Here is a 26,525-nt window from a genome sequence, read left to right on the forward strand (position 1 = left end):
CCAGCAGCCTGTGTATCATGCTAGCCGGACCAGTCAGCACTTTAATCTGCTTGATTGACATGCTAATCGCCAGAGGTAGGACAAAAATAAAACCTAATGTGCGTGTGTTTGTGAAGAGGGAATTAACCAGATTATTATAGGGCAAAAAGTTCTATATCTGGTGCAAATGTGAAGGGTGTCCCTGGTGGCTTAGCCTGGAATTACATGCGGTCCCTTTTGCCTCGGCTAGCTTGTGGGTATGGGCAACCAATACCAGAGGACCCCCCCAAATACTCAATCTAACGTGTAGGCAGACTCTAGTGCAGTGCAGATGATATTGGGCGCCACATCTCAATTTGATTACAAATAAACTTTAGTAACTGCTCTTCCTCAAGCACAGAAATTGTTTGATAACTCCAACTCCTCCAGCTCACACTTAGCAGCAATAAAGCAGTTCTTGCAGGTCACATACCTGATGTTATGGGTGAAGTTGTTACACAGGAACAGTCAGAGTAATCCTGAGTACAGGTAGAACTGGACCAGATGTTCTTGCACACTTCTGTGCACACCATCATTTACATCAGGGACCCCCCTCTACAACTACAGTCACGCTGCCTTCATGCAGCGACCCCCCCTCACGGTATGGGGATACTTTCTAACAGGGTTTTCCTCCTGCTGCTGTACAGTAATTCCACATATCCTGGGACCTTCCTTCATAGTCCTAGTGCTGGTAACTATACTTAAGGGAACACTTCCAGATTGCTCTGGGCTTATAACATTTCCCACAGGTTGTGTATTACATATGGGGGCATTCACTCCACTGAAGGTGGGGATCCCCCGGCCACTGCCCTCTCTCTACAGGGCTCTCTTCGGTTGGGGCTGCATATTTACCCTAAAGGGGTTATTAAATTACACTTCGCGGCCCACGATATATAATATTCTCATCTATTTTGAACTAATTTTTGGAGAGTGATCGGGAACATGGACACCTTACCCAAAACCTAAAGTGCAGGAGGGGAAAAGCAATGTAGCGAAGTGACAGTCCCACATCAAATGAGTGTTAGCTCTTGAACCAAGTCAACTTTTTATCACCCAATATGATGGGTGCAAAAAAATGCTTCTATTGTAAAATGCAGAAGTGGACACAGTGATTTAGGCTGCAATGTGTTGTGAAATATAGAAACAAGTGACCTAAGGTCTTTGCTAGGTAGGTGACAGGAAGGACACACTGCCACATCACACACCCATGCAAAAGTACAGGGGAGGGTGGTGGTTAACACCCCTTTATGAAAATGCCCCTGTTAAGAGCTGGTGTTAATTGTTTAAACAGTGTTGTAATGTAAGCAACAAATTGAAAATAAAAAGCTTCTGGGTAAATCACAAGACACTAGTCCAAGTTCAATAACTTGAATGTGATCTTATCTCACTTACTGTCTCTGGATACAAAACACGCTGACACCTCTCATAATCTGCAGATTACACACTGCTGTCTTATCTCTTCCCAGACATTCCTCAAGTCATCTGAGAGTATGGGCTCAAAATGTGCTAAATAAATCCTGTCTTAATCATACTTTAGGAATCCCCCACTGTAAATTATTTTACTTACTACTTCAGAAGCAGAATTTAGCAACAACCAAAGTTCCAAAAAAAGGTTTCTCCTTTTACTCTTTACGTCGCTTACATTGGATTATTGGAATGTGCATATAACACGTTGGTAAGAATGTATCTCGTCTCATGTACTTGCAAAGTACCAGAGAGGAAGAACTGTGCATTATGTATGTGTCACTTTAAGAAACAGCAGCCTGAGGTCTGGTGTAAATACACACTGATGATGATGAGCCACTTCTGATTGGCTAATTGCGGATTCATCTCTGAAGCTGATAGGTGCTTTTTCACTGGTTGTGCTTATATTATAATAATATCATTATTATCTTTAATTTATAAGGCACCATAAAAAAGGTCCGCAGCTCCATACTTAACATCTACAGTAGTGTATAATTACATGACTTTATGGGCATATTTTAGAATACATTGTTTGCTACTTCAATTCGTTTACGAAAATGAAGATTATACCTGCTGTATCATAGACGCTTTACCTTTTATATCTTCACTACTTGCTTCCAAACAACATTTTTTCAGTGATTTGCTTCTCTCTCTCTCTCTCTCTCTCTCTCTCTCTCTCTCTCTCTCTCTCTCTCTCTCTCTCTCTCTCTCTCTCTCTCTCCCTCCTCTGTGTCATGCCCCTCTCCTTTTCTCCCTCTCTGTCACTCTCACACACTCTCTCACTCTCTATCATTCTCCTTCTCTTTCTCTCTCGGTCCCTCCACTGTGTCATGCCCCTCTCCTTTTCTCCCTCTCTGTCACTCTCACACACTCTCTCACTCTCTATCATTCTCTCTCTCTTTCTCTCTCGGTCCCTCCTCTGTGTCATACCCCCTCTCCTTTTCTCCCTCTCTGTCACTCTCACACACTCTCTCACTCTCTATCATTCTCCTTCTCTTTCTCTCTCGGTCCCTCCTCTGTGTCATACCCCCTCTCCTTTTCTCCCTCTCTGTCACTTTCTCTCTGTCTCATTCTCTCTCTATTTCTTTCTCTCTCTCATTCCCTCTCTATCACTCTCTCACTCTCTCTCTTCTCTCTCTCTTGGTCCCTCCTCTGTGTCATGCTCCCTCTCTGTCACTTTCTCTCTATCTCTTGTTCCCTCTCTGTCACTTTCTCTCTCTTACTCTGTCTCTCTCTCACTCTCTATCATTCTCTCTCTCTCCGTTCCCTCTCTGTCACTTTCTCTCTCTCTCTCTCTCTCTCTCTCTCCCTCCTCTGTGTCATGCCCCCTCTCCTTTTCTCCCTCTCTGTCACTCTCACACACTCTCTCACTCTCCATCATTCTCTCTCTCTTTCTCTCTCGGACCCTCCTCTGTGTCATGTCCCCTCTCCTTTTCTCCCTCTCTGTCACTCTCTCTCTCTCTCTCTATTTCTTTCTCTCTCTCATTCCCTCTCTATCACTTTCTCACTCTCTCTCTTGGTCCCTCCTCTGTGTCATGCTCCCTCTCTGTCACTTTCTCTCTATCTCTCGTTCCCTCTCTGTCACTTTCTCTCTCTTACTCTGTCTCTCTCTCACTCTCTCTCTATCATTCTCTCTCTCTCCGTTCCCTCTCTGTCACTTTCTCTCTCTCTCTCACTGGAATCTCAGTATGTGTAAATAATTCTGCAACTCACCAGAGGTGAGATAAGAGATCATGCCATCCACGTAACTAAGAAGATGATACAGTAACACTAACTTCCACAAATATTCTGTACTTTTCATAAACAGTTAAATAAGTGAAATAGGATTATGTTTGTATGTTATGTTCTGCATGTACACTAAGGGCCTGATTCATCAAGGAGCGTAAATGCTGATTTAGTGCGTATAATCCGCAAATTTAAATCTAATCATGCCCAGAATCAGACCATACACGACTAAACGCAGCGACATTCAAATCATCTTCGAGCACAAAGCACACTTACTACAGTCTACGATTTCTGGGAAGGAACGTGTCTGGCAAGAGGCGTTCACCTGTAGTCAATGTACAGTATGGGCGTTTCCACGTCCAAATCAAGCCTTGGCCATTACAAAAGTATCTCTTGCACCAGCTACAGGTCAGGTGTAAGTCCTGATTACTAGTGAATGCAGCCGTGTCTGCAGCTAGAACATGTGTTTCCAATCATGAGCAACTGTAAAAATGTATTTTATGGTCAGTAGACATTAAGAACATCCTAATAAATGTATTTAATGGTCAGTAGACATTAAGATCATCCTAATAAATGTATTTAATGGCCAGTAGACATTAAGATCATCCTAATAAATGTATTTAATGGTCAGTAGACATTCAGATCATCCTAATAAATGTATTTAATGGGGGGGGGGAAACAAAAAAAAACACTTTTTATTTTTATTTTTACCTGCTTTATCATTAATGCCTATATTATTAACAGGTGACATTAATTGCATAGTTTGTTTTTTATTTCTGTGATTTCTTTTGCCAATTTATATTCCACATATGTATTGGACGTGTCCTGCAGTAACTTGTGTGATAGAACAGAGCAGACCTACACCCGTATTCATCAATGCTCGTAACTTGAGATCCGCTCCCTGCTGAATCTGGGCATGCGTATGGCCGAATTCCGTGTGTTCTAAAACAAACGCACGTTGCGTTCAGTACGCGTGACTTGGTGAAGTCAAGCCCTAAGATACCAGCTTAAGAGAGTTCTTCAAGCCCTCACTGGCCAATGAGAAACTGTTCCGGTTTTGTATAAAATGATGTGCACAAGTTCAAAAACACTGTAAGAAAATCACAGCAGTTTATGTGTACGGTATCCTGGAGGCCATCCTCTAAATTATCCCAGACAGTTAAAACAGGGCTTCTGCAAACCAGGTCATAAAACAAACCATTATTGTTCATTCATCTTATGTTCTGTTAGGAAAACAGGTCATATGTCCTCTAACTGACTAAGTGCAGGACTTAAGGGCGAGTCTGTCTGTGCTCACCAGTGCGATTGCGTCTCTCTTATTACAACATACAGCACGGTGGCTCAGTGGTTAGCACTTCTCCCTTACAGCACTGGGGTCATGAGTTCAATTCCTGACCATGGCCTTATCTGTGAGTAGTCTGTATGTTCTCCCTGTGTTTGTATGGGTTTCCTCCGGGTGCTCCGGTTTCCTCCCACATTCCAAAAACATACTGGTAGGTTAGTTGGCTGCTAACAAATTGACCCTAGTCTGTGTCTGTGTGTGTGTTAGGGAATTTAGACTGTAAGCCCCAATGTGGCAGTGACTGATGCAGGCGCGAGTTGGGAGAGGGATGGCCGGGGGGCACACAGGCGTCCGCATCATATAACAGGGGATGTGGCCGCGTCATTGATGACGCGGCCGCATCCCCTGTCATGTGATGCGGCCGCCTGTGCGCTGACGCGGCCGCATCTGATGACATCAGGGGGGAAAACTGTTTTTTGCATCCGGGGGGCGGCCGGCGGCCGGCCGGCCTACCCCTTGGCCCTAATAGGCTGCCCCCCGGGCCAGCCCGCCACTGGACTGATGTGAGTGTACTGCAGAATTAGTGGCGCTATATAAATAAATGGTAATAATAATAAAATGCATATGTTTTCCCAGTGGAAGCTGCTGAACTAAATGTGACCACTAATATTATTGATCAAGTTATGTCTGACTATTACCTACGTCCTATTTTCCCAACCGATCATTAAATCACCATCATCACCATTTATTTATAAAGCGCCACCAGTTCCACAGCGCTGTACAGAGAACTCACTCACATCAGTCCCTGCCCCATTGGGGCTTACAGTCTAAATTCCCTAACACACACACACACACACGCACACACTAGGTTCAATTTGTTAGCAGCCAATTAACCTACCAGTATGTTTTTTTTGGAGTGTGGGAGGAAACCAGAGTACCTAGAGGAAACCCACGCAAACACGGGGAGAACATACAAACTCCTCACACATAAAGCCATGGACAGGAATTGAACTCATGACCCCAGTGCTGTAAGGCAGAAGTGCTAAGCCACCGTGCTGCCCCATTAAATTGCTATTACCTTACTATAGTCCTTGTATCGCCCTGCATATAATGATTATTTGAGGTTTTTACAGTGAACATTGTGCAGAAGTGTATTCTTGTAAGATAATGTCCACTCACAGGGCTTACACAATCAGTAATTCACTCTTAATGCTGGAGCCAGGTTCTATAGTCTTGCCACTATAAACAGTGGTGATATCACATTATTGTTTCCTTTTAAACATCCCGTTTGCCAATATTTGTCTTTTTACGTAAAGATTGGTTCTCACGGTTATACTTTAAGGGTTATTTATGAATTGCAAAATTTGAGGACTGTGTAAGACTGCGTATATTAACAAGTGCCTCTACTTGTCCTTTCAGGGTTCATGCCCACTTCACAGTCCCCAGTAAAATCATTCGAAAGTCCCCAGTAAAATCATTCTACACATTGTTGTGCAGGTCAGCAGATAATCCTATAAAGGTATGTGGTGGTCACATCAAATTTCATCCTGCTTCTACGTTAGGATCACCTCCTTCATTTATTTCAACTTTTCTGTTTTTTCCGCTATATCACCTTCCAATGTCTGCAGCTTTGCTAAATGTACTCTTTGCGTCTGTTAAGTCTGGTTTAGGTTAAACAAAAATGAACAGCCCTTTAATTCATCTGAAATGTTATAGATTTTATAAATAGCTTTAATTCCAGCAAGTTTCCTGAAGTTTTAGTTATACACTTGTGAACAGTACTTTTCATAACAATTGCTTATTAAGTCTAGAAATTCATCAAAGCTGCAATCCCATGAAACAAAATTCAGTGTTTTTTTTTTTGTTTTTTTTTAACATAAATCACTGTTGGAGACTATAAGAAGAAGATTGGTAATTGCCATTATCTTTGGTTTGCTTCTTCAGACTGCTATCACTGATTTATAATCCTGCACAGCTTCCACGGTGTCATGTGGGTACCATGGTAACCACAGTCACATGATGTAGTGAGCAGAGAGGCTTTTGAGCGCCCCTTTGAGCTTTGTCTACACTGTAAAATCCTCCCTCTCCCCCTCTGTCACCCCATGACTGTCTGAGAGTCAGAGGGATTTATTTACTAAACTGCGGGTTTGAAAAAGTGGAGATGTTACCTATAGCAACCAATCATATTGTAGCTGTCATTTTGTAGAATGTACTAAATAAATGATAGCTAAAATCTGATTGGTTGCTATAGCCAACATCTCCACTTTTTCAAACATGCAGTTTAGTAAATATACCCCTCAGTCTGTAAGTGTAACTGGCAGCCATACTGGTCTGCTCTTCAGAAAGATTTTGAAAAGGAGAAAACAATTTGTAAGAGGACAGGTAATAAAAATGACCATAAGGTGCATACTTAAAAGGTACATATCTTTTTTATCTATTTAAAGAAATGTGGGATTCTACGTGGGATTGCTGCTCTAAATATACTGGGATCAATGTACATTACTACAGCAAGAAAGATAAAGGAATACCGAAAGGACTGTAACTGGAAGTGTTTGGAACTTAGAACACTTCTCAAAAGAGACTTTTGCAACATGTATGTATCACGGTGGTGCTAGACGGGTGCTTCTAACGTTAACACATTTTCAGCTACAGATTTCCACATGTATTAAAGACAGCCCCTCATTCTCATGACTAATGTACGCCATAAATTAAGCTAAACTGAGCAGTATTTTAGGTTAAAAATAGAAACGTACTTGTTTTTTTGAAAGTGGAGGTAATAAAGTGTTAGGAGGTTGGATTCTCATGTGATGTTTACACTTTCCCACAATGCACCTGTTCAGAACGTTCCGCTTCTCTACAGAGTTGTCTCCTGAGAGCGTACGGAGTGACATGAGCCCAGTGGAGCATCCAGACACCAAGGAGTTTTGCACCTTATTCGTGCTTCCTAAATAATGCTTACTGATTCTTTCACGTCAATTGAATTTAAATCTCTATATTTATATTTTTATTTACATTTTCTTGGTTTACATTTTATATACCCAGATTTATGTAGTTATGTATCACATACTACTCGGGTGAAAATATATTTGTGAAACTGTTTCAGTCCAGTTGTTTGCCATGTAACACAAGCAGGTGCGAGTAAAATTCAGCAATGGTTTACTGCCCTAACAGCCCGATAATAATTCCTATAGAATTCCTGAGGACGACTGAGCAACATAGTGAACAGTTATTCTGCAGTGTCCACACTTAAATGTGTTGTTCTGTATTCGTCGCAAATAATCTAAATCCGTCCCAAAAATATACATATATATATATATATATATATATAGAAAAGTAGTCACTTACTTCTGTCTTGAAGACCTCATATTCCGACTACATAATTTTTGAGGGAAACTGAACAATCTGCTACACTTGGATCAGACACTGATTGTCTATATACACTGTAACAAGATATTACAGTTCAGGGAGCCACCTAACAACCTGTCCAATGCAACAACGGCTACAGTCGTAGATACTTTCCTTAGCTGTAGTCTGATGGACAATAATCCATAATCTTTCTTTTGTGTAGAGTCAGTTTGTGGAAAACTTTCTGGCAGGGCACAAGATTTTTCAAACACACACCTCTGAAGGGAGTGGGTCTGAAAAACGAGACACCTGTTGGATCAACTCTTGTACCAGTTTCCTTATACAGATGTTGGCTGCAGTTTTACCTATCGACTTTACCAAACATCAGATCCTGGTCAATGTTATCACACGGATATCAAATGATCCAGAACAGTTGTCTGAAAAGTTTCGGACTTATCGTTCAACTTTTTTGGGGGGGTCATTTATAAAGTAAAAGTTAAGAATGTGTGGTACTAAAGCAGTGTTGCTTGTATTGTGAAATCACGTGACTGCTTTTACACCCTGTAGCTGGTAGGATGCCACTGTGCACCAAATTGTGCGACTTGATGGCGTCTTTAGTCCGGTCTAAAATTTTCGCTTTGTTTGCTGGACGAGTCAGGGAGCATTGGGACATTCGTACAGTTTTTGAAATAGAAACGATTTAGCGACCGTCACCATGTCTAAATTGCTAGAACTGGATTTTATTCGCCCATAATGAATTTACATGCGGCGGGAATAGATTAAACTGGAAGAATGTTCCAGTATGTAATGGGCCTCCCAGGATTTGCACCATGTGAACGGCCCAGTTTTACTGCCACCTCAGGGGTATCGGTTTCAATTTTGTTGCTCATTATAGGCTCAAAGCATGTAGTTATTTAGGGCTTGCTGTAGGATTATGGGGGCACTAAGAAAAAAAAAAGGGGGCATTCCTGTACTCGTCCCCAGCTCCATAATTTACAACAGAACCATGGAGTTTTATGGTACATTGTGCTAATTGAAATAACACAACATGCACAGAAATTATATTTCTTTCATAAAATACAGTGATTTAAAAAACTTTAAATCCCATTTAAGTAAAATATGGCAGACAACTATAAATCTTTCATCAAACAGCAGAATGATAACGGGCAACCACATGATTGTGGCTAAGACTGAGCAGATAAGTTGCTGGAGTAATCTTTGGAAAGAAAGAAATAGAGAATTTGTACATGATTTGTGATCACCACAAGCACTTTCCCTGCACTTTTTTTTTTAATGCAAAGTCATCAAGCATTTGACAAATTGTATTTTGTTTTTTGTTGATTATTGTAAATTCTGACAGGCGATCTTGTGCCTTAGAAGTTCGGAAAAATATTTTGTTCAGTTTTAAGATCTTCTCTTTGCGGATGCTAGTGGACCGATGGTACCAGGGCCGCCAGGAGGAATTTTGGGCCAAGGTAGAGCAACGTTTTGGGGTCCATTCCATAAATGCTCAAGGGTGTGCCCATATAGGCATGGTGGCTCGTCCCACTATACAGGCACCCCACCTTCCTCTCACCGCCCCAGAATGCTACCCTTGGAGCTACCTGTCAGACGCCATCCCCACACTTCTCTTCCTGCTTGGGGATGACCGACTGTCTCTTCCGGCTGGTAGTGTCTCATTGCTTAGCGGCTGTCTCTGCCCGTCTGTGCGCAAGCGCACAGCACATGTCCCCATTACCAGGCGACGGGGGTGCTTCTCTCAGCTGTTGGCGGTCAGTCACGTCACTGAGGGGGACCTAATCAGACCTGCCCTACCCCTAGTTAAAGCTGATTCTGGCACCATTAGGATGGAGAGTATTAGGTCAACCCTGCTTGTGTTACTTGACCTGGGTTGATCTTTGACCTCTCTCTCTGGACTCTGATTTTGCTACCACGCTCCTTCCTGACCACCTCTTGGATATCGAATCTGTACTTCGCTGCCTGACTGGTGTTTGATCCCGGACTGTCTGACTATTCTCTGTTCACCACCGCTTCGCCGGTGACTGTCTTGGAGAATTGCTACCTGCGCGTCCCTTGCAGCTAATACAATACCTCCTACCTCCTTGCAGGTATACTTGGTGAATACCAGGGTGCGTTAGACTCCGTGCCTTCAAGTTCAGTTGCGTAAATACCGGCAAGTGACCTCCATCCAGCATCTGTTTGTGACACTATCTAATGGATTGGATATATTTTATGAATTAGGGGCCTGATTCATTAAGGATCTTAACTGAAGAAACTTCTTATTTCAGTCTCCTGGACAAAACCATGTTACAATGCATGTTACAACTCTCGGTATGATACATTTACCCCCTGCTGGGCAAATGTCATGTCTCTTAGACAATGAAGCTAGGAAGCGCCATGTGACCCGATCTACAAAGTTATATATAAAATTAGGACCTGGTTTCAACTTCTTCCATGAATGAGTTGGGCATGATTGTGGAGAATCTGGATTATGCTAGACAGAGGTGAAGGGGGAGGGCTCTGTAGTCATATTGTTTGGTACAGAATGAGGCAGCAGAGGATTTTCAAAATCAGACAAAATATTATTTTGTTTTGACTGGTCTAAGTGGATACCAAATATATAGCCTCCATAATGGGTGTTTTCAATCAGTGCCCGACTTAAAGCTCCAGAAAGGAAAAGCCAAGCCAATAGCTGACTTAAGTGTGAAATAAATATTCCTTAATATGGGGTAAACCTCTGCCACCAGTGTTAGTTGTTCCTCAGTGCTGAGGATTTAAGTGATGTACTCATCCAAATCGGGATATATATTTTTGTTGCTTAGAAATACCAACCGGAGGAGCTATTGGGATCACATGAAAGACTTACAAAATTTGAGGCAGAATATTCATTTTATTGGTTACAATTTGCCCCGAGCCAGAAAATAAGATTTTGTCCTGATGTGTGTAAATCTGACTTTACGCTGGTTACCGAGTGGAAATTCTATTTATATTACTGTTGTTGGAAAGGGTAAGAAGAATGTATTCAGCAAAAAAGGATAACTGTATTCTCTATCACACTAATGTCCTTATTAGCTCTTATTAATTCTGCCAATGATAATGGACACCCAGCTCTGACTTCTACTAATGATGCTATAGAGGTTGTATCATTAACTAGTACCTTGGCCGAGGGATTCACACAGGGGGCTTTGATCCCCATTAAGAAGTTTGTGTTCTATAGGACTATAACATGTAACAAAAATGCAGTGAAATCCTTTCTCAGCATCCAAGGAAAGGAGTAGAGATGGAATCTTATTCTCTATGATTTCTGTACATCACATTGATCGTTCAGCAGGTGTTGTTCCCAATATGACGAACCAGGACAAATCCCATCTGATAATTATTGATCAATTCAGGCGAGACCTGGTTTAAGCTGTTTGCTAATATTTGAAAAAAAAACAAAAACCATCTTAATATCATTATTCGATAAGGATATATGTCTATAGCTGCTACATTAATTTGAATATGTATCCACTTTATGAATTAAAGTAATCTTAGCTTTCAAGCGGTTGTATAAATGAGGAAGGAGTATATGTTTAAACAATTTACAATAGGGCATTCAGACCGGATGACTTACTCAACTTCTGTCCATTTATTGCTGAAACTGTTTCTTCTATGGAGATCTCTCTCTAGATCAGGCGTCCATCACTGTTGGCACACAAGGTGGCACTCCAGGACATTTTGAAGGGCACCCGTGTCCTGTCCTCCTTTCCTGCTCCACCTCCTTCCTCACAGAGTACGACAGCATCCCGTCTGGTGTACAGCCAGGAGGTATGACATTTTGAAAGATGACAATGGATTCATGGACATTACAAGTGCTTGGGGTGAACTACCGTCAAATTTTCAGCAATGGAGAAAGTTGCATTCTATCTGTTCTGTCTGTTCTCCGCTTTTGTTACAAGTTGTGAGAAAGTTTTTTCAAGACTAAAAAACACAGATTGGCCAACTCGCAGTCTGATTAACAGTAGTGTCAACCTAACCTGAACAAACTAGCTTCAAAAAAGGAAGAACACGGAAGCCTCTAACATTTTTAGTACTTTTGTAAAAGTTTGTAGATGTTGCAGTGGTGGTGGCACTCTCAAATTTTTTTGGCTTGTAATCATCATCATCATCATCATCATTTATTTATATAGTGCCAACATATTCTGTAGCGCTTTACAATTGGCGACAAACATAGTAAACTAATAAACTGGGTAAAACGGACAAAGAGGTGAGAATGTTCAGTGTCTGGCACCAGAAGAGAAAATTCTTTACATAAAGAGGTTTCCTTTATTATCTTCAATAGAAAGTATGTTTCTTTGAGTGACTCTCGGTTTATGGGCAATCTCTTTTCTCATAATATTATTGACTATGCCACCTCAATTTATTTTCCTTGCTGCAGATGAAAGGATATATATTCCTCCCCTCAACCAGATAAGTTTGTCCGAAGTCTTGTTTGCTCTGTGTATTTTATGGAGATTTTAGGGAGGGGAACGGGTTGGGGAAGGGGTGTTTGCACTTAGTCATTGTACAGTAAGGGGCGTGCCAATCTCAAGCTATTGCACCAACGTCCGATCCAAGCTCTGGGCATCTCTCAGATACTTGTTTTTCAGCCGTATCCTTTGCACCAGCTACAGGTCGGGTGTAAGTGCTGATTACTAGTGATGACGGCTGTGTATGCAGCTAGAACATGAGTTTGCAATCAGAAGCACCTTTAAAAATGTATTTTATGTACAGTAGACATTAATAACATTTAATGAGAAAAATATATATATAAAAAAAACCACTTTTTACGTATTTTTTATATTTTATCATTAATGCATATATTATTAACAGGTGACATTAGCTGAATAGTTTTTTCTTTTTCTGTGCGTTTGCTTGTGATTTTATATTCCACATAGGTATTGGACGTATCCTGCGGTGTCTTATCAGCAGACCTCCACCCGAATTCATTCACATTTGCTCCTTCTTGAATTTGGGCATGCATATTCCCGATTTCTGTGCACGCACATTGCGCTCAGTATGCGTCCATTAATGAATCAGGCCTGGTGTTCGCTACAGTCTGCACCATATGTGCTGTCATGCTTTTGTATGTGTGATGTAAATATAAGTAGTTTTGAAATAAGTAAAAATATGGCTGCTTATAGTAAGTGCATCCCTCTTAATTTTTTATGTACCTATTACCTGTCACACGTAACATTCAAAACCGGGAACAAAATTCAGGAGGAAATGCAATCACACATTCACCAATCCCAGTACTAGGAAGGTCACAGGTCAGACAGACAACAGATACTCCATCCATCATTGGGATAGGCTGGGGTTATTCGTTCTGTACCACCTGGTCAGCTGTGGCTCATCAGTGTAACAATGACTTTCATAATCACATTGTAATTATCCTAATTAAGTTTCTTCAAAGTATGAATAATAAGCAGCAGGTGTCTCCTATATCAGACATGAAAATCCCTCCGGATTTCAGAAGCTCCTGTTCTTTGTATATCACAAGTGTACAGCAAATTACCAGTTCTGTAAAATACATTAGCGGTTATACAGCTGAGCAACATGTGAGATCGGGAATCTCATAAGTTATTTGTCTGTCCCTTTATTAGCTGTAATGCATTCCAGAAGCAGCGTTTCCAGACTGTGGTTAGCACAGCCATTCCTTGGGTCATACTTTGGGCCTGATATAAAGATGGCCATCAGATAATTTACACCATAGAAAAATGCATCCATATTTGCATGCACGTGGGATAATAGGGTAAAACTGTCACAATATAATGCAATAACTAATGGCACTACAAGTACCAGCATGCTCTGGCAGCCCACGAGTGTTCTTGCATGCTGGAGCTTGTAGAACTACAACTACCAGCATGTACATGAACGCAAGGGCTACATGAATTTGTAGTGCCACGATTATTGACTATAAGTATTGCCCTCATAAGCAATAAATAACTATAGCCGCTGTCATTGATAAATAAAGAATGCCCCTGTAATAAATATTGTGGCCCTGATTCACATCTGAATGCAACTTGCGGTTAAAAAAAGAGCACAGAACTGGAACATAATTCCGCCTGTATTGAAGTCCATGCGGATATCAGGATAGTTTTATTATGAATCTGGTTGTAGGTACGCTCTATCTAAACATAACGTTACGTTCAGTATGTTAATAGACAGAATAGAGTGCAGGATAGGCACATGCATATGTGTAATATAATGTCCCGTCAGAACACATTTTACAAAAATAGTTTAGCAAACAAATGACCATAGTATAATACTATAATCATTAATACAAAGCTGTTCTTTAAAATTTGTTTTCCCATTACATTAATCAGATCTCTTACTTATTCTGTGCTATATAGTGGCACCGCATATGTGTAGTTTGTAATACAAAGACTCTCAGCCAGCACTTACACTGCTCTGTAGCTGGTGCAAGTGATACAGCTAAAACAAATGTACTTATGAGAGACCCAGGACTTGAATCTGCCTCACCTGCATCGGAACGTCCTCGGCACGCCCTTACTGTACATTGTCTACGTTCATCCGCCCCTTCCCTTCCCATTCGGCCCTTAAAGACATAGGACGTCGTAAGTGTCACTTGCATTCGGACATGTCTTGCATGCAATTCGCGTTCACTGGCGTAAGTTCCGTTCTGACGCATTTACAGAGCAAATTCACGCAAGATACAATGCGACTTTAAACTTACATTCATCTCAACCAGAGCGCATTGTAAACAGAATTATATGCATTTAAGAGAAGTACTTTAATATCTGTTTGGCTTCACCAAGATCACAGCTAGCAACGATCGCTGCCAGGCTGCCTGTCATGTATAGCGCTGGAGAGAAGACTGCTGCCCAGGAACAACAGGTAAGTCCTAATGTCTGGGGGCGGAGGGGCTGGTAACAATGCTAAAGGGGCAAGTAAAGAGGCTAATGTTGGCAGGTGACAATGCTAAAGGGGCAAGTAAAGAGGCTAATGTTGGCAGGTGACAATGCTAAAGGGGCAGGTGAAGAGGCTAATGGGGCAAGTAACAATGCTAATGGAGCAGATAACTCTAAAGGGGCAGGTGAAGAAGCTAATGGGGCAGGTAACAATGCTAATGGGGCAGATAACTCTAAAGGGGCAGGTGAAGAGGCTAATGGGGCAGGTAACAATGCTAATGGGGCAGATAACTCTAAAGGGGCAGGTGAAGAGGCTAATGGGGCAGGTAACAATGCTAATGGGGCAGATAACTCTAAAGGGGCAGGTGAAGAGGCTAATGGGGCAGGTAACAATGCTAATGGAGCAGATAACTCTAAAGGGGCAGGTGAAGAAGCTAATGGGGCAGGTAACAATGCTAATGGGGCAGATAACTCTAAAGGGGCAGGTGAAGAGGCTAATGGGGCAGGTAACAATGCTAATGGGGCAGATAACTAAAGGGGCAGGTGAAGAGGCTAATGGGGCAGATAACTCTGAAGGGGCAGGTGAAGAAGCTAATGGGGCAGGTAACAATGCTAATGGGGGGCAGATAACAATGCTAAAGGGGCAGGTGAAGAGGCTAAAGGGGTTAGGTGACGAACAATGCTAATGGGGTCAGGTGACAATGCTAAAGGGGGCAGGTGAAGAGGCTGAACGGGGCTGATGAAATGGTTGAGGGGACTTTTTTTAAAAATACAGCAGCTTTGGGGGGGCATAATCTTTGTATTGTGTGGCAGTTATGAGGATGGTCTCTGTGGTTCTAGGGTCATTAGAATGCTAAATATTAGTCAGGTGGGGCTGATAGAGGTTTATATTTGATTATTGCTCTTTGACAACAATTTTCATATATTGTATTGCCTACATATGCCTGTGCTATGGGGTAGTTTTATCTGGCCATAATGGACTGTTGTGTTTTGGAGCCTAATCATTCAGGATTTGTTAACATTTAGCATTATATTGATTGATGCAGTGATTCCCATAGAATTGCTAATCACTACTCAGTGGTACTAAATCATCATCTTCATCCCATATTGCAGCATTTATTTCTTGACGGGAGTGGTGTCTCCCAAGATGTTCCTATCCACAGAGGACACAATGTTTTCCACCACCGTGGACCAAGAGTCTGTTGAGTTACTGTCTTGTAGAAGAATGGTGCTGTATTCCTCACACCCGATTCCAGATGTTGGTAGACTCGAGGCTATGGTGCCTACAGGCCGTACTGGCTTCACGTGATGGTTCAGCGACCTATTAAGTTATTTTATATTGTTTCAACTTTCCGTACACTGAACAATATATTTTAGTATCATAGCTCAGAAAATTAACAGTTGTGGTTTAGTGGACCTTTAAAAGATGTTTCATGATATGTCCTGCGAGTATTTAATGCGAGAGCAGGGAGCATGACCTTTGTCTTCAGTTGGAAATAGCAGCATTCTTATTCATTGATTGCATATGTATGTAACTTCAGTCTGTCCTTGGAGGGAGTTGGAATGTAAAGCACATTACACACGTCCAGATGACTTCAGTGTGTACATTTACGGAGCCCTGTACTCATTCACTGATTGAGCACTGATTACTGGAGTTCTCCACTTTCCAAACAACTAACAGATGCTTACGAGTGTTCTCTAGTTACTGTACAGATACAAGTCTGGTGTTTTTCAAGTATATTGCTCAGAAATAGGACATTTTGGGTTATGTTTTGCAAAGTCATGAACTAGTGGCAAATCTATCATGAATGCGGAGTGTGCAGTGTGAGTCTAGCGGGCCCCGCTCCAGCCTCCTGATTTATAGACCCTTCATTGTATTGGGATAGGGGAAGGGGTCCTGGGCTAATTGGGCCAGCGCTGGCATTGGGGCCCTTCCTGGTGGATAGCCCCTCTCGCTACCATTCCCTTTACAGTCCAAACACCCATAAGAAGGATGGCTGACCTTGGGACCAACAGCGAGATGCCGGTTCTCTTGTCCATGCTGTATGATCTTGCCCCCCCCCCCTCTTTGGTGGCATAGGTCATCTGTATTCCTTTTATCTTTGCCTAGATCTCACGTATGCCAATGTTCCACCTCAACAACTTCCCATCATCCCCAGCGGATCACTGTAACCAACTCATCGGGTTTGGTCAGTCACCAAAGACAACTCTTGGCCAATAAGGCTGCAGCTTCTTGAGTGCTCATGTAAATGTTAGGCACTCCTTTGTGATGGTGAAGAATGCCATTTCACACCCCAGGAGCATCTTTGAGATGTAGGCCACTGGTGGCCAATAGACCATATCCCCCACTTGGCTTACCACAATTCCCACAATTGTCAACCAATTGCCTAATTGTTAACCACGCCTTCTTGATGCAAGCCAAGGTCGGAGCGACATGCAGCAGTGGTTCTCCCAGGAGTTACTAAAGATGTCGTGTCACCCAAAGTGCCCGGAGCGATTTTCATTCCAGAGGGCATCATGGTGAAGCTTGTATAGCTCAAACAGGGAGGTGAAAGACGACCACTCCTCTCCAACCTATCATGTGCCATTCATTTTGAAAGCTTTGTATGGTGTAATTCATAGATTTTAATGATGACAAAATACACCAAGATACCAGCCGCTTTGTTGGCTGTGAATGTAAGATATTTTGCCTCTTTTCTGCTCAACCAACCCTCCTGCATAACCGAAAAAGGTTTATTTTTCGGTGCAAACCTGTGACCTTCTTACAACCCACCCCAGCTACAGCAGAGCATCTTCTAGTAGTTTTCAAACATTTAGAAATTTATGTCAATATCTGACACCTCCCTATTATGTTTTTTTTACATTTACATTTTAAAGCCAAGTTATTTTTACTGGCCCTGATGTAAATACATAGGAATGTAGGAAAAATAAAATATTGAAGGTGACATTAAGAATTTTAATACAAGCTGCTGCAGAAAGAAGTCAGTTACTGAAGACATATAAAGGTCAAAATTTCAGGGACTCCAGGTTTCCAATTATATACAGATGTCTGTGTGTCCATAAAGATTTATACAGTTATCCGCAGGGAGGGTTGAGGTATGGGAGAGAGGAAACTGAGAAGTACAGAAATTCATCTGTGTAAAATAAATTATCCTGAACAATTCACGCTCATGGTTACCTCTTTATAATAAATAATAATGTAAATAATAATTGAATAATATACCAATAAAAATACATTGTCTTGCTACAAAATGATGTGTCTTCCTATTCATTTTTGCAGGTTTTCTGAGCCCAACCCAGTCCCGCTGGTTTAAGTGACTACAGTATTCCTGTATTTTTTTACAGACAGTATTGCTGGATAGTGATAGGCTTTACATTTTGTTATACTACCACTGATCGTGAAATTTGGTTGTCATGTCACCACTTATTAATTTATAATATAGTGAAAAGCTGCAGAACAGCTTAGATTCCGTACACACTTAGGGGTAGAATTACTAAAGCTTCCAAAAGCAGAAGTGGAGGTATCGCCCATAGCAACCAATCAGATTCTAGCTCTCATTTTCTAGACTGTAATAGATAAATGATAACTAGAATCTGATTGGTCGCTCTGGGCAGCGTCTCCACTTTTCCCTTTTAGAATCTTTAGTAAATGTACCCCTTAAGAAGAGCCTAACATACATTGGCTATAAAAAGTATTCACACCCTCCCCTTGGATGTTTTTCACATTTTGCTGTGTTACAATATGGAACCATGACACTAATCAACACAAACCACTATTAATTATGAACAATTACAAAAAATTGCATTAGTATTTACCCCCTTGTTATATCCATACTAGATTTCCTCTGAAGTAACCAACTTTCTTCACAGGTCACATTGATAGTTTATTGGTGTCCATCTGTGTGTAGTGAAGGTGTGTCAAATGATTACAGCATAGTACGCCTGTCTCTCTGGCCTCCCCAGGTAGTTAGTGCATATCTAAGTAAAGACTACAAAATGAAGGCATAAAAACATTCGAAACAGGTCCGGAACAAGCTCATTCAGAAGAACCAATGAGGAAAAGGGTACAAAAATATTCCCTAGGCGTAGAAAATACCCCAAAGCACAATTATGTCCATTATACACAATGGAGAAGATATGGAACCACTGTGAATCTGCCAAAACGTAGTGTCTGAGCGAGCAGAGCTGTAGTAAGTGAGGCCAACAACATATTTGCTGAAGCACAGAGGCATGTCCCTGACATTACTAAAGAGGCTAAAAAACAGCTTTTGTTTTATGTCTGATACCTAAAACCTACAATATATTTATTTAGTATCGGCCGAGAGCTCAGGAAAGGATAGATTTCCTGATGACCTCTTCACGCTCCAGTCTGTAACTGTGCACAAAACAATCTGCTGCTAACAATGACGCTTATTGTAGTATTCTTGAAGGGTCCTTCATGGAGCCTCTTCCGATGCTTTTATGGGAGATCATAGACTAAATAAATGTTTTCCTTAGCTCAGTGGGAACGGCGCGTATGGTGTATAGAATATCTTAGCTCCTGTAATGTTATGCCTTATTTTCCTCAGCATAATTTGTAATATTGGTCAGGCTTCCAGCAAGCACACCTACATATAGTACCTTTTTATATATATATATATATATATATATATATATATATATATATATTATGTATCCAAATTCCATCAATATGCCCTTAATTCACACAGTAATTGTTTTAACATGCCCCTAGTTGCGTAAACAGAATATACCTGCAGTTAGAGTACCCTACAATGAACTCTTCTGAAGCGTAGCCAGTACAAGCACCATTATATAGCACCCCCACTGTCCACTACAGGTATTGCATAAGCTTTACATCCAGATTGGATAAACCTGTATTTGTAAATTTCAACTGTTCTGCCCCCTTACTGGTCCTCCACTTGTCCAGTCAAGCAGCAAAAGTTCCAAATAATATAGGGGGAAAGAAAAATAAAACCAAAATTGTAAAATATATAACAATTTATTACAGCATTATTAGTGTTCGCTCATTGATCCATTAAGAAAGCACCTTTAGTGTGAAACGCGTCTGGCCTGTTCAGGGAGCAGGTGCAACTCAATTGTCAGTTCCCATTACGACTTCCAGATAATGACGCCTATCCATTTTTGCAGCCACCAGGACAGTACATACATATAAATTGTTATATATTTTAAAATCCTGGTTTTCTTTTTCTCTGTACCTTATTATTTGGAACGTTTACTACATATGCTCTCCATGCTCTGTACATGACTCATCTCTTTCAGTGCTGCCGTCAGGGTGCATAACAGATATAAGTCATCCGCGGGGGATCCAGTTACTGTACAAGCTGCAACATTCCACCGGTATACAGGGATCTCACAGAAATACAACCCGCTGGTCCAGTTCCACGACAGAAGTCACACAGCGCTATTACTGTGTTATCGAGCTCTTTTTTTTTAACCTTTTATTTTTGTACTTCTTGACGCTTACATTTATTACAATTAGTTTGAAATGTGTTTGTAACGTAACAGAGCAGGATCACACATCACACAACATAAGCCCGCGCCCAGGGCTCTATGAGAACTGAGGGGCCTGGATTACCCTCTACCGTCAGTCCACAATTTTATTTTCCTTCCTATGACTCCAGCCCATTGGTTTCATGCACAGCCGCGTCACCGAGGATGCTGGCCGGTGAAACAAGCAATGCTGCTCCTGCCTGCCTCTAACATCACTTCATTTGTGGAACCACTGTGTTGTTAACAATGCCAGTATTAGTCCTATGAGGGCTGTGCAGTCGCCTTACCTGATGCCGTCTGTGCTATTATTGGTAGTTCAGCTACTTGCTGCTGCTGAACTATCAATGACAGCATAGAAACCGTACCTCTCTACTGTCCTGATTTCAGTGGGACAATCCTGATTTTAGGAATCTGTTCCGTCCAGGGACATGTTTGTCCCGTGGGTGGGAACATTGGGAGGGGGGGGGGGTATCTAATGGAATTGCCTAGTGCTTTACAGTGCTAGGCAGCCCTTTGGGGGAGTGACCCACTCTGGTATGGACACGCCCTCACCCTGATATGGACATGCCCCTGTCCCGTGATAGACATAAGGATATCCTTACAAAGACCTAAGGATCAAATAGAGTTTGAGGTTACCATAGGTTACAAAATGGGCAAACTAAGTGGGCCAATTGGTTCTTGTCTGCCGTCAAATCCTGTGTTTCTATGTTATGACATAGGGCAGAATCAGTCCCTAGTTATGTTGCTGTAAAATGTCTCTATTTTTCAGAATTGGCCAAATGTACAGTACCTTTTATTCTGGGTATAAGAATCAGTTCTCATTAGCTATACTTATTATCTGGGATTCACAACTTATTGTTTATTAAAGTTCAATATTTAAAATATATTTAAAGTACATTGTATTCCCTACAATCCCGTTGTGATAGGGATTGTAGGGGAGCGTGGCCCCTACCTGCACCTGCTTAGCAGCAATGCCCCCTAGAGGTGATATCTAGATGTTGTCAGCTTTGCTGATAGTATAACACAAACCTGTGTGTTACTATTCGTTATTTTATTTAATTTTATTTTAAATAGTGCTTAATGATTTATTCAAGTATTATTAAAATATAGCAGAAAGTGGAGGGGAGAGTATAAAAGAAAGAAAGGGTGGGTGGGGGAAGGTTGACATAATGGCAAATCGTTTCCAAGAAACAAATTTAAAAAACATTAGGCCAACAGCTGTGATATTCCAAAACAGCAGATTATCAGCAGATTGGTCAGGCAAAATGAAGTGCAAAGCGTTGGGACCTTGTACCATCGATAGAAAACGCGTTCATTATTTCATTACAAGGATTATTTTTTTTTAATTTGGTAGATGTATATAAAACTGTGCTATCAGCATATTGTATAATATCTACGTAATTAAAGAGGAATTCCCACCTATACAGATTAGTGGCAGCCAACAAGTATTTATGGTAACGCGTCCTTTCAGGTCACTTAGAACTGGTGTCATTACTCAGACACAAGACACAGCCATTGTTCTGTTCTGAACCAGTGTTCTTGAGAATTCGCTATACTCTATTGAGTTCAAATTAACATTGTTACCACCGTGTGTAAACGATGGATGCGCTTTCAAGGTATAATTATGGGAGGCTCCTGAATTAGGGTTAGATCTCCTGGGCTCTGGTTTTGAAATGGTTTTGCTGTCTAAAATCAAGATATTCCACAAATGACAAAGAAGAGATGCCAGATTATAACTTTACAAATGAAACACAAGACAAATCCTAATGAGTCCTCTTTTTTTTACAACAGACCTAGTATCAGTGTACTTATACACTGCCATTACCCCTCCCCAATACTTCCCATAGACAGTATGCCAAGTCCCAGTACAATCAAATTCAATACAATTTACAGACTGGAGAAATGTGATTTCTGTATATCTTTGTTTTTGCACTGAGACCTTTGAGATAATAGATCAGTGCAGGCTTATATTAGTGGCATTAAAGGTAGTGAGGCCTCAATTAGGACACAAAAGGGGTTCAGACCTTCCCACTAGTCTTATTCCAGTGAACATGTGGAGCTGCTTTTGCTAGTTGTTACTATTTGGGGAAGTGTTATTCTTACAGTTTAATTCAAAATACTTGAGCAAGAGGCTTTTCTGGCTTCATTTATCAATGAGGTTATACACATGGTTTGTTGATAAATGGTTTTGATAACTTTTGTCTAATAGAGAATTTAAGATGTAGAAAACGTTTAGTGCTGAAGGCTGTGGCATCTGATTAGTAGTGAGTTATCCATCCTTCATTGGAACCAACTTTGTCCACTCAGCGGCTCAATGCCTTATCCAAGGACAACAAAACTAAGGGTCATTTAAGATCTGAAGGGTCCTTAATGAACCAAAGGAACTGATGTGACATCACATATCTACTTGTGCACATTCAAATCCATATATATGGATCTCTCTCTCTCTCTCTCTCTCTCTCTCTCTCTCTATATATATATATATATATATATATATATATATATATCATTTATATTTATAGGGCAAGAATTATTATAGGGCCTGAAATTCTGCAGGCCAGGGAGCAAACATTGGCATCGGCTGATGGTAAGAATAAGGCGGCACAAGGGCATTCCTGGCTAAGTGCACGTTAGGTGCCCCAGTATGCCAAGTTTTGCACTTAAAAGCAGAAATGAAAGCAGTGGAATGGAGCTTTTTGGAAGGCACACATCATAGTCTGGCCTTCAAAAGGACCTGAATTTGTGAATTCCTTTCCGCTTCTGAGGTCTCGGAAATTGGGTCTCGTCTTAATACTTGGGAGACATTTTGCACGATATATAGGACCACTTCAAATGACATCACGCATTTCTAGACGCACTTCGACCAATGTAATAAAAAGTTTCATGTGATATAATGAATAATATAGAAATATAATTAAGACCTAAATGAAGCTAAACTGGAAATATTTTAGGAGAAGTTTAAATGAATGGAGAGGGTGGTTATAAAGTGTTAGTAGGTTGGACCCCAGTATCGTGATTTTACTGTTTTTATTTATGTGCATTCACCTACCAGCAAAGCTAGGCACAGATTGAATGTACGGAGGGTTTCCAAAGATGGTGAAGGGGACGTGTACATTGAAATGTGCTTGTCAGATGAGTGAGTTCACAAAAGCATTTAGGTCCTTAGAGTTTGCAGTTCATGAATGACAGTTTGTTTAGTAGAAGTTGCAGGACCAATCATTTAAAGATGTTTGAAGATGTAAAACCATGCTGAACATTCACTTGCAATTTAAAAATAGAATGTTAAAAAAAGATCTTTAACTATAGGATTTTCTGACCCGTGTTATAGTCAAACAAGATCAGAAGGTATCTTAGTGGATGGTAATGTACTGTGTGTATCTTAAAGTCATACTGTCTTTGTCATATTAAAGGGCTTAAATATCGACCTTGCTGAACATTTCTTCTAAACAAGAATACCCTTTTTATCCAACTATAAGGCACAACAATGGGATGCTTGTTGGCCTAGTCCATGCTGACATATTCCTGACTCAGTGTGACATTTATTTGGAAGTGATTCCTCTCTGTGCTGTAGAGTTTATTATTTAACAGGTGATGATACCAAAAAGGAATCACTACTTTGTAGACTTGGAAAATAATTGCATAGGCTGTGGATTTCCCAAGACCATTCCAGTGTCTATTTCGTATTAATATTCAGTGATCTTTCCATTCAGTACTATATATATTAGGTATATTGCATTATGCAAGATTATTATATAGTTCTCTGCATTTGATGACATACACTTTATACGTATCTGTTATCAGACAGAACTTTAGTTCCTTTGTGTGTTGGGCACTGCAATGGGATACAGGTTTGTCCCGGCCCATACACACTTTTATCAAACAATGACATTCACTGGAAAAGTGGTTTGTCTACTTGTGCTGTACATGTAAATTCTACACCTGGGAGGTGATGACAACTACAAGGAAGTGATCGATGGGTAAGTACTTTACTCTGGAATGCATGCCTTTGTAATTGTTCTTACAGATTTGTCTAATGTTCACTAAGTGTAAACACACATGGCTGACAAGAAAACAAAGAAACATTTTACTTAGTGAGATGTGTCTGATTTATTACATAAGTGACTTCTAAAGAAGAAAGTATGTCATAACAAGGGTTGTCAAATTTAAAGACACATTTGTACTTAGTAAGCTGTGTCACATTCATTAAATAAGTGACTTGTAAAACAGAATGCAGTTTATCGCACGGATTGGCAAGTCCTTGGCCACAGAAATCCTTGATAACATCTTGCTGTACTAAAGCATAGGACTCTATAACAGGAGAGTGAAAGAGTCTTTCATAGTGTTGCCAAATCCAAAATTATAAAACCAGGGGTGCTTACCAAGGACATCCAAATAATGCAGTCAGACCCCTTATCACAGTCTCAGATATTACACTTTTACGGACTTAATTCTTGTTTCATATTATAATTCAATAGGTCTAGTTCTCTGACTTCATCCTTTTAGACCACAAACTGTACCCAGATACAGCATTTTGTACTGATATTATGCTGTACAGTATGGGGCTTATTAGATGTATGTTTTTTGGAGTATTTTTTTATTTTCATAGTACTCATGTGTACAAAAAAAATATGCACACATTTGTAACAAGAGTGGTTTGTTTCTTAAATTTAAGACTCCCTACACCTGGAGGTGGAACGGAGGAGGTAAAGCACAGCGAGGGTGTGTTCATATAAGTGGGACTCAAATAAACATGGATGAAGACACCGCTAACCCTATCTATCAGGAGGTAGATCTCTAGCGGGTGCTGCAGGCCTGGTGCAAATACATATGATGATTTTGATTGGCTGCTTGTAAATTTACCTCTCTAGAGGATTGTACTTCAAACATTGCCATGTGGCCGTCTATCCGCATTACTTATCTACCATTTACATTTGCACTATTGCAGGGGAGAAGATTACAATTTTTTTTAAGACAGTAATAACCTCTTTGGCAATTCCATCTACCTGTGGGAGCTTGTCCAGCAGCACTTAGCACTTTTTTATGTTTTTTCTGTATTTGTCACACTGTGTTTTTTGAGGCATTTGGGAGAGACCCTTCTGGGTAATCTGTTCCCCAACTCATCAGATGCTCCTTACTTCTTGGGGCAGCCGAAGACCCAATTCTCTGATGGAAGCTTCGGACAACCTCGGAGAAAAAAGGGGCCCACCTGAGAATTACAGGGGAGGTGGGCCTGGATACCCTTGCACTCTAAGGATGTCAAGGGACCCCCATAGCTTTGTCAAAGGGGGGTCCGAAGACCCTTGTGCCCGCAAGGGGCCTTATGGCTCTATGGGAGGAACAGGGCTCTTTCCCTTTAAGGAAGGGTTCATAAAAAAAAAAAAACAAGCCTTCAGCACAGGCGTTGTCACTGTATAGGGAAATATTTATATTCTGAGGTGTGTAGAATATTTCAAGATGATAATAGATGATAACATTGTTGTCACCTCCCTCCAACAGTGTTCAGGACACTGGTAAAATCGGTAACAGGACACATTGAGGCAGGTTCCCTCGGGACATCGCTCTTACTTAAATCTGCCCCATTGAAGTTGGCACATCTTGGTCGTCTATTGCACTATTGTTGAAATAATGCAGTAGTGTGGGACAGGTTGGGCGATTACATATCTTTAATCTTGCTACATGTTAGCAGTTCTATCAGTCACCTGGTTTCCATGGTAACTGAGGGCAATGACATGACCAAACGTGTCACAATGTGTCAGGACACAATATCAGTCCAGTGGATTAATACGTTACCAGTCTCTTTGCCTTCTTCCAGCAAGCAACATCGTATGAAAAATTTCCAGTAAGGACAATGGATATGTAGGACGATTGTTTTACTGTAATAGGTGCATGGACACCGCTGATAGCGATAAATGGGAAATATACAGATTTATATTTATTTTACATTCTCAATTGTTGGCTGGGAGGTGGTTTGACGAGCTTCCTGAATGTGGGAGCCACTGGGATTACCGTAGTAAATAGTTTATTATGAATGACTCTAAATATTGATGGGGCAGCACCGTGGCTCAGTGGTTAGCACTTCTGCCTCACAGCACTGGGGTCATGAGTTCAATTCTCGACCATGGTCTTATCTGTGTGGAGTTTGTATGTTCTCCCCGTGTTCGCATGGGTTTCCTCCAGGTGCTCCGGTTTCCTCCCACACTCCAAAAAACATACTGGTAGGTTAATTGGCTGCTATCAAATTGACCCTAGTCTGTGTGTGTGTGTGTGTGTGTGTGTGTATGTTAGGGAAT

General features: G+C 41.0%; 1 protein-coding gene across 1 annotated transcript in view; it reads left to right on the top strand.

The window, feature by feature from the left end:
- The window catches only part of LOC142101166 (uncharacterized), a 91,843-nt gene that overhangs the window by 46,311 nt on the left and 19,007 nt on the right, over positions 1-26,525 (top strand). The gene's annotated exons all lie outside the window — the stretch shown is intronic.

This window comes from Mixophyes fleayi, chromosome 9 (assembly GCF_038048845.1).
Source record: "Mixophyes fleayi isolate aMixFle1 chromosome 9, aMixFle1.hap1, whole genome shotgun sequence".
Classification (NCBI taxonomy): Eukaryota; Metazoa; Chordata; class Amphibia; order Anura; family Limnodynastidae; genus Mixophyes; species Mixophyes fleayi.